Source organism: Malania oleifera, chromosome 5, assembly GCF_029873635.1.
Source record: "Malania oleifera isolate guangnan ecotype guangnan chromosome 5, ASM2987363v1, whole genome shotgun sequence".
Classification (NCBI taxonomy): domain Eukaryota; kingdom Viridiplantae; phylum Streptophyta; class Magnoliopsida; order Santalales; family Ximeniaceae; genus Malania; species Malania oleifera.
The window spans coordinates 42,875,929-42,889,596 of NC_080421.1; positions in this window are offsets into that span (position 1 = coordinate 42,875,929).

A 13,668-nucleotide genomic window follows, 5' to 3' on the forward strand; every position below is an offset into this window, starting at 1 on the left:
CAGGCTTTCTTTGATTCGTTTGGAACCAAATATGTTGTAAACTGAGATAATAAAATGAATTTTGCTGCATATTGTTGTACGTTCATATTTCCCTATTTTAACTCCAAAAACTCCTTGGCCTTAGCATCCCTAGTCATTTTGGGGAAAAATCAATCAAAGAAGACTTCCTTAGAACGCTCTCAGGTAAGGATTGTTGGATTTGGTCGTTCCTCTAGGAGTAACTTTTTCGAGTTCCACCAGCATTTGGCCTCACCAGTCATTCTATAAGCAGCATATAGCACCTTTTGTTCGTGTGTGCAATGAAGGACTAGTAGTATTTCTTCCATTGCTTGCATCCAATCTTCTGCAGCAATTGGATAAGCTTTTCCCTCAAAAGTCAGAGGGTGCATTCGATTGAATTTTTCAACTGTACAACCTTCATGGGTTGGTGCACCATTCCGTCCCTTGGAGTTTTGCACAAATTCCACCATGACTTTTGCCATATCACACAACACCATAGTAGCATTGATGTCTTCTCCATTGCAAGTCCCCATATTAGTCTCGTTTCCTTCAACACTTACGTTGTTGTTCCTCGGGTCCATTCTAAGGGAAAGGACTAGAGTTATTTTAAAATCATAACCTTATCTTTAAAGTTAAATCAAAGTTATAGGCAAAAGAAAAACAACCTAGTTTACCTGATCTTACCCACATCATAGTTTATGCCTATGCTCTGGTAAAATTATTTCTTAAAGTCTACAGAACCTATAACCTATTGCTCTGATACCAAATTGTAATACCCCAACCCTGAAGGATCTAAGATATTTACTTTTTACCATTGATTTACAACGAAAGTAAATAAACTTAATTATTATTAAACTAGTGCGCTAATTAACCATATTACAATAATTTACTCCAAAAAAAGAAAATTACACAAGCATAATTATCTGGCATTATACTAATATTACTAATCAAGCTTTATTTTTCTATCATATTTCCACCGAGATGCTTGCTATGCCTAATTTTCGATATGTCCTTTAGAGTTATCTGAAATGTAAAAATATGATTGGGGTGAGATGACGCTCAGTAAGTAAATAAGATTATTATTAGTGTGTGGCCAAAATGAGCTTTTAAAATTTCTTAAAACAATATTTGATACTATAACTTCAAAACTGCTTCTAAAATAAATGAAAATTTAAAATTTTATGCATAAAACTTTTACCATCAACTGTAACAGTAAAATTTAATAATCATATACTGTGACTGTTAAATTAAAATTTTGACTTTAAAACTGTAAAAATATTTAATTATATACATATATATACTTTTCCTTATACGTTTCCTTTAGATTATCATTTAGGCACAAGAATGACCCTTTTCATATAAACATATATTTTTCCTTCAAATCATCAATAACTCTATACACGTAATTAAATATGTATAAACATATATTATAAAAGCCACCCTTAGGCCTGTTAGCGGTAAGTCATGTTTACCCCCATGACTAGGTTGTGTGGTCCGAAGACTAAACTTAGTTGACTGGCCGACCAAAGTAAATCAACGTACATAATCATTAAGTGAGATTTTCCTTATTAAGTCCTGGTTCAGAACCAGGTGTACACTCAGGAGAAATCTACCACCATATATAACCACTCTATAAACAGTGTAGGTGCATTTTGATCCTTTTAAACTTTAAGCTGCGGTACTGAACATCTGTAACTTTGAACTTCCTTTGCCGTAAGGGGTTTTAAAACCATCTTATTATAATTTATGCAATTTAAAATAATATCGTGAAAATCTCATCTTTACTCCTATTTTCATGAAACATGCAACGTACAAATAAACTCATGCCACACAATTTTTGTGTTAAAAATATAATTTTTTTTTAATAGAAAGTAATGCTGAAAATTACCCAAATGGATTAGAACATTTCTTAACCCAAAAATAAATGCAAGTATATTAAAGATAAAACTAGTATAATTAAATATGCATAAAAATAAATTTAGGGAAATTTTATGAAACTAACTAATATAATCAAAATTTACTTACAAATAAATTTGGAAATAAATTTTAAATAAAAATCTAACATAATCAAATTTACTTACCTCTTCCTTTACATTGTGTTACGAACACAATGAATATCTCTAAAAAAATGAGATCAGAAAGAGTGGGTGAGTGAGAATTTAATTATAACAAAAATTCTCTCTCCACCACTAATTCTTTCACCCACCAATCTTTCTCTTTCTTTGAAAATTTTTTGTGAAAAATGAAGGTTGAGAGATTCCTATTTATAGGAAAGTTTTGGGGAAGAAAATGGAATTTGTAAAAGTGTGGAAAGAGGGGTGAAATTATAATTTTTTTAAAATTGAAGAATGGGCATGGGATGGGTTAGGTATGAGTTAAGTATGTGATGGGGATGGGGATCACGTGGGGGAAATGAGAGTGCTTGCCGACACTCCCATTTAATTAATTTACTTAATTAATTAATTACTCAATTAATTTTTTTAATATTTTTTTATTTTTTAAGTATTATTATTATTATTGTTATTATTGTTATTATTTCTAAGCTATGTTTTAGTATTTATTTATTTTGAAAAAAAATAAAGTTCGAATTTCGAAAACTCATGTGGGCCCTACACAACTTTGAGACCCAAGTGGGTCCTACGTAACTCCAATAGTCCTCATACAATTTTTTGAGCCCTACACAGTTTCAAGACTCATGTAGCCCCACACGGTCTTGTGGGCCCCGCATAGGATACCTATATTATTATTTTATTATATATTTCTACAATTTATGTCAGTCAAAACATCATTTTATGTACTTATTTACGTATACCAAAAATATTTACCTTGTTTATCCTATGAAATTCCATTTTGACCAGACCGACCTCCAACGAGCGACTGAGCCGCAATGGTCTCTGAGCACTCACTTAGACAAGGTCTTTCTTAAGTATCAAACATGGAATCAAGAATCCAAACAGAGAAACACTTTTGTTTTGATATGAACTAAATGACCATTATTATGATTCTACACATTTTTTTTGCTATTACAAGTTCTCTGATAAGTATCAATTGTAGGTGATCCTGAGTTAATCGGGCTAGGTTGCAAACAATTTCATAGCAAAGGGAGCTACTTGTATGGGTGGGTAAGTTTCCCTATTCTCAAGAACTTTGTGGGTAAACTTGGATTATGAATGAATGATTTTTGAAATTGAAGTAAAAGCTTATGAAAACTTGTGTTGTATATCTATATAATTATGATTATGGAAATCATATATTTTCTATAAGATATTATCACTAATATGTTATATGCTATGAAACAATGAATCTTGTTGGCCTTACAAGGTTTAATACTCCATTGTGATGCTAACAAACAAGTAGGATTTAACATGCTTGAGTTGAGTGTGTGTTTTCTCAGGAATCCATATTGAAGGTACTCACATAGCATGAATCAAAGTCTAATAGTATGGATCAAAGTCTGAAGAACATAAAAGCATGATGATTAAAGAAGATCAACATAAGAGCTCAAAGTTCAGATTATTCTGAGAGATCAGAGATTAGGGACAAAGAAAGTTCAGAGCAAAGAAGAATTTTTGAGAACTTAGAACAAGTCTTTGTCAGCACTTTAAGTTTATTCAAGTATGAAGTTTTCATTTTGAAGCTCATTAGGCAAAAAGACTTAGAGACCTTAAGATAATACCTTGGAACATGTTTTCAAAGTTAAAACAAATTTATATTCTAAGTAACAATGAGAGAGAAATCAAAAAGTGACTAGAAAAGAAAATCATTTAGTTGACAGATGACTGTGTGTTAATAGACAGACGACTGACTAAATTAATAAGGCTTAAAATTGAAACATAGAAGCCTGACAGATGACTGTCAAGGCTCCCACAGATGATTGTCAGTGAACAGTGAGAAGTCTGTGAAAGTTTCGCCAGACGATTGTCCACCTTATATGTTACTGAAAGGCTCAAAATTACACATGGATAGACGACTATCATCATATGAACAGACGATTGTCACCTTATATTCTGATGATAGACGACTGCCACTCAAGGGACAAGTGACTGCCACCTTTTGGCCTTTGATTCTTACCGTTATATTAAATGGACAGACTCAGGACTTCACAATCGTTTGCCTCATGGCAATTTTTTGTTTTCCAACTGATCTAATTTTTTAAATTCAAATATTTGGAAACTCAAATAAGTTTAATATATGGAAACAAGTCTGAGTATCCTTTGTGGAACAAGCAAAGAAGTTTTATACATCTATAAATACCCCTAAAGACACATTGATTTAAACAAAAAGATCATTAAGAACTCATAATCTACTGTCATTCTCTCTCTCACTCTGAAATTCTGAAAGTGCTTCACATTGCTCTCATCCTTGCTCGAAATTAAGAGAAATTCTTGCTGAATTCCACTATGTTTGATCATTGAGTTGCTGATTCTTGAAAGATACCCGCGGTGATAAATTTCTAAGAGTTTCATTCTGAAATTCATATTCTGAATTTACTGAAGTGCATTAGTGTTTTAAACTTGTACTAATCATCTATTTGAGGAGCAAGTTCTTGTACGTATTGTTTTTCTATCTTTGTAACAGGGCTTGTTGACGATTTGAGTAGTTGAATCGTTGGACCAAACAAGGGGATATTGGTTGGAGAAGGTGGGCTCTAGCCCTAGCCAAGGAGTGCTTGTAATTGGTTTTGTTGCGACTGATAAAGGAACGGTAATAGTGAATCCTTTGGCAGTTTGGCTAAGGGCAAGGACGTAGGCTGTGTTGAAGCCAAACCTCGTAAAAATCCTTGTGCTCTTCTTTCTCTACTCTATTCTTTATAGTTCAAGGATACAATCTGTGTGGTTGCTTTAAATTTAAATCCTTAATGTTTGGTTGTTAAATAGGCCGGAAGGTAATTCGTTTTGGATAAATCAACATTGACTGCGAAAACCGAAAGGGGTTACATTTGTTGATTATCCTTGACCTATTAATCTGAAAGCTTATTTTAAAACTCAACATTGGGAAGAAAAATAATTGTGATACAGGGCTTAAACTGAGTGCAGCAAATTTTCACATATATTCTTACTTAAATTGAGAGTTTGATCTTGTTGTGATTGATTGTGATTGTTTCTAAGATTTGCAACTTAAAAGAAATAATTCTAAAGGAAAAATTTTTAAAAACCAATTCACCCCTCCCCCCTCTTGGGAAGCTATTCCTAATTTCAATTGGTATCAGAGTCTAGTTATAGTAATTCCTAACAAGAAACTATAAAAAGATCGAATAGAAAATATAGGAGTAGCACCCTTCGGTGAAGGCCAATTCTCAACTTGTCTACCAATTTTTTGTGGACATAATTATATGTTTTGGAAAAGGAGAATACAAATTTATCTCCAACACATGGATTGGAAATCATGAGAAGTAGTTATGGATGGAGACCTTATTCCCACTAAAATAGTTGATGGAAAATAGATTCCAAAAGAAAAAAGAGATATGATCGATTCAGACTATAAAATGCTACAAATCAATTCAAGTGCTATAAATGCTTTATACAGTGCCTTAGATGCTAACAAATTTAATAGGGTCGTGGTATGCAAGACGGCTAAAGAAATATGGGACAAATTAGTAGTGATATATGAAGGAACTATTGATGTTAGAGACAAAAGGATAGACATGTTAACAAGTGAATATGAAGCATTCAAGATGAATTCTGATGAAACAATATCAAGTATGTACACCAGATTTACCCACATAATAAACTCCCTAACTGCCTTAGGGAAAACCTATACTACCTACGAAATGATCAGAAAAATCCTAAGAGGCCTTCCCTCAATATGGGAACCAAAGGCTACAGCTATCACTGAAGGTAGAAACCTTAAGACTACCTCTTTAGATGAACTCATAGGTTCACTTCTTACCTATGAAATGGCCTTAAAAGAAAGGAATCCTGAACCAAAGCATAAAAGATCTATTGCACTAAAAGCGTCTAGCCACAGCTTTAGTGAAGAGGAAAGTGAGACAAGTGACTTAGATCAAGATGAATTAGCATTCATCACTAAGAGACTAGGCAAGTTCTATAGAAGAAATAAGAGATTTCCTAGGAAGTTCAATAAAAAGAAACCAGAAAAAGGAGAGACAAGTAGGAAGGAAAATAAAAGTAAGAATGAACCTCCAATATGTTATCACTACAAGAAACCAGGGCATATCAAACCAGATTGTCTGTTGCTCAAGAAAGACAAGAAGAAAAAGAAGGAAGCTATGAAAGCCACGTGGGATGATTCAAGCTCCAGCGAGATAGAAAATAATCAAGAAGACAAGAGATGACAAACATATGTTTCATAGCGAATGAAGAAGAGGTAAACTCCTACTTTTCCTCTACAGAATCTCACAATTACTTGTGTGATGAGTCATGTGACAACATGCCTTCCTATAAGGAATTGCAAGCTGAGTTGTTTTCTTTGCATAAGAGATTCATAAAAATTTATAAGAGAAATATAACTTTGAAAGATCAAAGTCAAGAAATAGTGAAGCAACTTGAATCATTCAAAGCTATTCAAGAAGAAAAAAATTCTTGTATTACGAAGTTGGATGAAGAAATAAATATAACAACTCAAGAGTTAGGCAAAACTCATAAAGATAATTTGAATAAAAAGGATCTAGAAGTGAATGAACTCAAAAAGGCAGTAGAGGATAAAGAAAAAATTATCTATAACTTTACCAAAGGAAAAGAAAACTTTGACAGGAAGATTGGACAGCAAAGGCTTCATGGGAACAAAGAAGGTATAGGTTATAATGGTAAATCAAATAAAAGGAACAAAAATCTATACATGGGATACTTTGTTAAGGAAGCTAAGTATTATGCTAGCACTTCATCAAACAACAAACATGAACATACCACTTGCTATATGTGCAAGACTAAAGGTCATGTAATGTTTAATTGCCATTAAAAAGAAAGTATGTTAAAGTTTAAGGAGAATGGAAAGTCAATAATGGAACTAACAACAAAACAAAGAAAGTCAAAAGAATTTGGGTTCCAAAGATTAACACAAAAAAATCCTCCATTGTAGGTATGCTATAGGACAACAGCGTCAACGGATAAATGGTACTTGGATAGCGGGTGCTCAAGGAACATGACCGGTGACAAGACTAAGTTTACTACATTAAAAAAAAAGGGATGGAGGATACATCACCTTCGGTGATAATGCCAAAGGTAAAATCATTGGCATCGGTAAAATTGGTAAAGAACCTTCACTCACTATAGATAATGTGCTATTAGTAGAATGATTAAAACATAACCTTTTAAGTATTAGTCAACTAAGTGACAAAGGGTTTGAAATAATCTTTAAGAAAGAAAAATGTATTATTCAAAATCCTAAGAACAATGAAACCTTATTTATAGCTCATGGGTTAAACAATGTCTATTGTATAAATTTTGAGAATTTAGTAAATCAGAATGTAACTTGTTTGGCAGCAATGAATGAAATAAGTTGGCTATGACATAGGAAACTAGGACATGCTAGCATGGACCTATTATCCAAATTATCAAAGAAAAATATTGTCAAAGGAATACCGAATACAAAATTCATAAAAGACAAGATATGTGACGGATGCCAAAAGGGAAAGCAAGTTATAACAAGTTTCAAAAAGAAAATATACATATCTACAAAAAAAACCCTAGAATTGTTGCATCTAGACTTATTTGGTCCAACTAAAACCTCAAGTCTAGGAGAAAAACAATATGCTTTTGTAATAGTGGATGATTATTCAAGATTCACTTGGATATTATTTCTAACAAACAAAGATGAAGCCTATGATATGCTTATTAAATAAAGTAAGAAATTACAAAATGAAAAGGGCAATAATATAACAAACTTTAGGGGTGATCAAGGTAAGGAATTTAAAAACAAAAATGTTGAAAAATTCTGTAATGAATATGGAATTAACCATAATTTTTATGCACCTAAGACTCCACAACAAAATGGAGTTGTAGAAAGAAAAAATAGAATTCTACAAGAAATGGCGAGAACAATGTTAAATGAAAATAATCTACCTAAATACTTTTTAGCAGAAGCTGTAAATACAGCATGCTACATTATAAATAGGGTATCAATAAGATCAAAAATAGAAAAAACACCATATGAACTTTGGAAAGGAAGAAAACCTAATATTTCCTACTTTCATGTATTCAGATGCAAATGTTGTATCCTTAATATTAAAGATGATCTAGGAAAATTTGATGCAAAATCTAATGAAGGTATCTTTCTAAGGTACTCTATAAATAGTAAATCTTATAAGGTTTATAATAAAAGAACCTTTACTATTATGGAATCAATGCACATAACATTTGATGAATCAAACAATCATGACAATAAAAATGAGAATGATGAAAAAGAAGATACTCCACAAAAAGAAGAAGATCTTGAAATAAAAGAAGAAATCAATAATGATGCTCCAAATGAAAACCTTATAGAAAATATGAAGCTTCCCAAAGAATGGAAATATGATAAAAATCACCCAAAAGAACAAATTCTTGGTGAAACATCAAAAGGAATGACCACTAGAGCCTTATTAAAGAATATCTGCAACCATTATGCTTTTTTATCTCAAGATGAACCCAAAAATATTGAAGAAGCCTTAAATGATGATTCTTGGATCATAGCTATGCAGGAGGAATTAAATCAATTTGAAAGAAGTCAAGTATGGAAACTTATATCTAAACCCAAAGACAAGTCAATCATAGCAACTAAATGGGTGTTTAGAAATAAAAAGGATGAAACTGGAGCAGTTGTAAGAAATAAAGTTAGGCTTGGAGCACAAGGTTACAATCAAGAAGAAGGCATTGATTATGAAAAAACCTTTGCTCCTGTAGCAAGAATGGAAGCAATAAGGATGCTTCTTGCCTATGCAACCTATAAAGACTTCAAATTATACCAAATGGATGTAAAAAGTGTATTTCTAAATGGCTATATTAATGAAGAAGTTTATGTTAAACAACCTCCAGGTTTTGAAGACTCTAAAAATCCAAATCATGTATTTAAGCTAATTAAGGCCCTATATGGATTGAAACAAGCTCCTAGAGCTTGGTATGATATGCTGAGCAAATTTCTACTCCAAAATAATTTTTCAAGAGGAACTATAGACAACACTTTATTTATAAAAACCAAAGATACCAATATGCTTATAGTTCAAATTTATGTTGATGATATTATATTTGGAGCTACTCATGAAGATTTGTGTAATGAATTTGCTAAAACTATGCAGAGAGAGTTTGAAATGAGCATGATGGGAGAATTAAATTACTTTCTAGGTTTGCAAATCAAACAAGCTAAAAATGGAACTTTCATAAATCAAACTAAGTATATTAAAGACATGTTAAAGAAGTTTGATATGGAAGGAACTAAACCTATAGGAACTCCCATGAAGACTTCAACTAGTCTAAATAAGGATGAAAAAGGGAAACAAGTTGATACCATACATTATCGACGTATGATAGGAAGTTTACTTTACTTAACAGCAAGTAGACCAGATATAATGTTCAGTGTGTGTATGTGTGCTAGGTTCCAATCGGCTCCTAAGGAATCACATCAAACAACAGTAAAACGAATCCTTAGATATTTGCTAAGCACACTTGATTTAGGGTTATGGTATTCAAAAGGAACTGATTTCGAAATGATGAGTTATTCAGATGCAGATTATGCAGGATGCAAAATAGATAGAAAAAGCACTAGTGGGACTTGCCACTTTTTAGGACATTCAATAGTTTAATTTCATGGTTTTCAAAGAAACAAAATTCCATAGCATTATCTAGAGCTAAAGCAGAATACATAACAGATGGGAGCTGTTGTGCTCAAATTTTATACATGAAACAACAATTAAGAGACTTCAATATTCAATACCAAACAATCCCCATAAAATGCGATAATACAAGCATGATAAATATTTCAAAGAATCCGATATCACATTCAAGAACTAAACATATTGATATACATCATCACTTTTTAAGAGATAATGTAGACAAGAAAGAAATAGTTCTTGAATTTGTAAATACTCATGCTCAATTAGCTTATATATTTACCAAACCATTATCTGAGGATCAATTTATATTTATTCGAAGAGAATTAGGCATGTTAGATATAAGAGAAGTTAATTAAAAAAGGGAAGAAGCTGAGTTTGGTCCATACAGACGATTACCAGGGAGCTGACAGACGACTGGTAGGGTATTGTTTGTGTAAAAGACAGTAGATAGACGACTGCCAGTGAGCTCACAGTCGACTGGCAGGCTACTTTTTGTGGATAGACGACTATCCAATTAGAGACAGACGACTGTCTCGCGGTGGTTTATGTATCTTTCACTTAAAAACATGATTTTTAAACCCTATAGACGACTGACCATTTGTCTTCCTTCCTCTAAAACATTTTCTCTTCTCTTTCCTTTCAGTTCTTTCTTTCCTAAGCTTCACAAAACGATTATCCATCATACCCTACTTCATACAAATCTAGGGTTTCTACTTATCAAAATGGTTCGTACCAAAACAGTGGGAAAGAAGGACAAAGCTTCTTCATCTTCTTCAAAGCCTACAAGCAACGATGACATAGAAAAATGGCTAGTCTCTTCACACGCGAAATCGTTGTATCAGAATCACCTATCTACTATTGAACCTATGTTCTGTAAGATTTTAGATGTTACTTTCTTTGAAGAAAATTTTCCTGAAATTTTAGAAATGTTCAAAGCTATAGGATGGGACAAGTTTATCCTTCATCAAGTAAAAAGGTATTATCCATATCAGGTTAAGATTTTTTACTCTAACTTGGTTAAGAAGGAAGATGGCATTACTTTTGAAATTTATGGTCAAAAGATTACACTTACCACACACTCATTACAGAAAATTCTTCATATCAAGCATGGGAATTTTGAGTGTACACCAGTTGAGAAGCGTTGGACCATGGAACAAGGATTTACACCATGAGAATTTCTGCCTCTTATGATGAATGATGCACCTGTGTATTTTGGACATCCTCCACTATACAAGCAGCTTAATCTCCAGGCACAAATTCTGCATAAGATCATTGCATACAACATAATTCCGAGGTATGGATCATTTGATCACATTTCATATTTTGATTGTTTTGTTATGTGGTGCTTACTCAAAGGGATGAAACTAGACTTATCCAATATCATACTGAAGTTTATGGTAATGAAGCTTGAATGACCTAGAATTGGGCTTCCATACGGTGGTATTCTTTCCTTAATCTTTGCCCATTTTCAAGTCCTTCCTCCAGCTTCAAAAATAGTAAAAAGAACCCATTATCTTGTTTTCTCATCTACTACATTGAAATGAATGGGTTAAAAAAAGTATACCGACGGTCGGATGTTCTGGGGCAATAGACCGGCAAAGACCTGCACCTGAGGCAAGGAGTCCAGCTCCTGAAGAAGCTGATATGCCACCTTGGTTTGTTCCATTCTATCAGAATTATAATAGCTTCAGTTCCGAAATGAGAGAAAACTTTTCTTCTCTGCAAGATAAACTCTCCACCATTGATGACAAGTATACCTCATTAGACACTTGTATTGCTAAGATAGAACATCATGTCACTAAACATTACATTGATTCAGATAATGAGGATAGTAAAAATTCTAATGAGGAAGAAGTTGAATCTGAAGAAGGTGAAGAAGAAGAAAAAGAAGCAGAAGAAGATGCAGGAGATGATGAAGCAACAACTGAAGAAGAAGAAGAAGGTTCACAGCAATCTAAAGGAAAAGGAATTACTAAAGACAGTGACACTAATTCTGACATATAGGCTTATGTTGATGTTTTTCCTCTTTTGTATGCTTATATTCTGGATGTTTTTTTTTTTTTTTTTTGTACAAAAAGGGAAAATGTGTAAGCTAAAGACTATGAGTCTTTATATGTATTCTAGCTTTGAATCTGAACTTTTGCAATGTTTTGTTATTAGTTTGATGTATTATAAGTTCTAATATTAATGATAATTCTGCAAACTTTACAAGTTCTAATTTAAGTATGCTGATTGACAAGGGGAGTATTATGAGTTATCACTTAAGCATAATTCTTAATCAATTGATGTTAATAAATTAATACTGGTATCACACATACTCAAATTGATATTTTCCCTTGATCATTATATACTCAAATTATATTTTTTGATTGATGTCAAAGGGGGAGAAGTGTTTAGTAAAAATTTTGCTTGAACTTGAAATGAGCATGAATGATATTGATGAAATTCTTATTGATGAAATGAGCATGAATGCTATCGATGAAATTATTATTGATTCTAATGAAATTTTTTTAAGATGAAGTTTATTGAAAGGGGGAGTCTTTTTAAGGCTCACTCAAAATTTTTTGTTTCTTGTTTGTCATCATCAAAAAGGGGGAGATTGTTGGCTTTACAAGATTTAAAACTCCATTTTGATGCTAACAAACAAGTAGGATTTAACATGATTTAGTTGAGTGTGTGTTTTCTCAGGAATCCATATTGAAGGTACTCATATAGATCAAAGTTTGATAGTATGGATCAAAGTCTGAAGAACTTAAAAGTATGATGATTAAAGAAGATCAACATGAGAGCTCAAAGTTCAGATTATTCTGAGAGATCAGAGATTAGCAACAAAGAAAGTTCAGAGCAAAGAAGAATTTTTGAGAGCTTAGGGCAAGTCTTTGTAAGTACTTTAAGTTTATTCAAGTATGAAGTTTTCATTTTGAAGCTCATTAGGCAAAAAGACTTAGAGACCTTAAGATAATACCTTGTAACATGTTTTCAAAGTTAAAACAAATTTATACTCCAAGTAACAATGAGAAAGAAATCAAAAAGTGACTAAAAAAGAAAATCATTCAGTTGATAGATGACTTTGTGTTAATAGACAGACGACTGACTAAATTAATAAGGCTTAAAATTGAAACAAAAAAGCCTGATAAATGACTATCAAGGCTCCCACAAATGACTGTCAGCGAAAAGTGAGAAGTTTATGAAAGTTTCACTAGACCACTGTCCACTTTATATGTTACAGAAAGAATCAAAATTACAGATGGACAGAAGACTGTCATCATATGGATAGACGACTGTCACCTTATATTCTTGTTGACTCTACGAGTCCAATCCTATTTTGATAATGACAAATCACTTGGTATTTGATCTGTGCATCGAGCTTGTGAACAAGAATTATATTAAGCATGCACGGAAAGATAATAAGTCATGGAATCCTTCAAGTAAAGCTTACACATCTTGGAAAGAACCATGGAACTCAAAAAGTACAAGAATCAAGATACAAGTGGTAAAGTTCAAGAATCTCTTGGGAATGGGTACTTAGAGCTTATGTGTTTACATTGTCATATGATTTATTTTGAAGCTCAAATATAACTTAGAGTGATTTTAGGTTTCATGCATTTCATGTATATCATTAGGGAGCCTGTATGAACTTAGAAATGTTTTCAAATCATTGAAAAATATGTTTTACAAAAGACCCAAGAAGAGAATCAAAGCAGATTTGTAACTTAGAAAAGAAAATTTGAGAAAAAGGGGAGTTCGGTCGCCTGAACTTTACTTCAGTAGCCTAAAGAATAAGTTCGGTAGCATGAAGATTAAGTGCAGTCGCCTGAAGAATTAAATGGGAAAGACAAAACCTGGCAGAGATACTTCAGTCGCCTAACCCTAGAACCTCTGGCGCCTGAAGTTATCACTTC